We start from the raw sequence: 476 nt of genomic DNA on the forward strand, positions 1-476 counted from the left end.
GATAATTTCGAAGGACATTGAACGTGAGTTACTGTGTGTCTCGTGACCTTGCTTCGTTTCGCTGGCCTGATGTCTTGAGTTTACGTATTCGTTTCGGATAGCTAGCTTTACTTGTCACGGAGACTAATTTTTGGGTTTCGATCGTTCAGTGTCGTTTAATCGACATGAGTATTGACGATATATCGATTCTGATTTTTTTATGATTCTTCTGACATTGTTTTTGACTTTTGATTTGTTCTTTTTTTACTTTTGGATAATTAGATCTTTCAATTTGATTATCAGAATTGGTTTTGACTAATTTGACTACGTGTGCACTTTCTGATTTTTGTTAAAAGAATCTTTTATTATTTTGATGATTGTAGAGTTGTTTAATTTTTGAGTCATATGATTGTTGATCGGTTGAAACAACCAAATAGGGGGTTTTCAATTAATTAATCTTGAAATGTATCGAGTCATTTAAATTTTATTAAATACTG

Source organism: Diachasma alloeum, unplaced genomic scaffold (genome assembly GCF_001412515.2).
Source record: "Diachasma alloeum isolate Michigan unplaced genomic scaffold, Dall2.0 Dall_scaffold_01042, whole genome shotgun sequence".
In the NCBI taxonomy this organism is placed as follows: Eukaryota; Metazoa; Arthropoda; class Insecta; order Hymenoptera; family Braconidae; genus Diachasma; species Diachasma alloeum.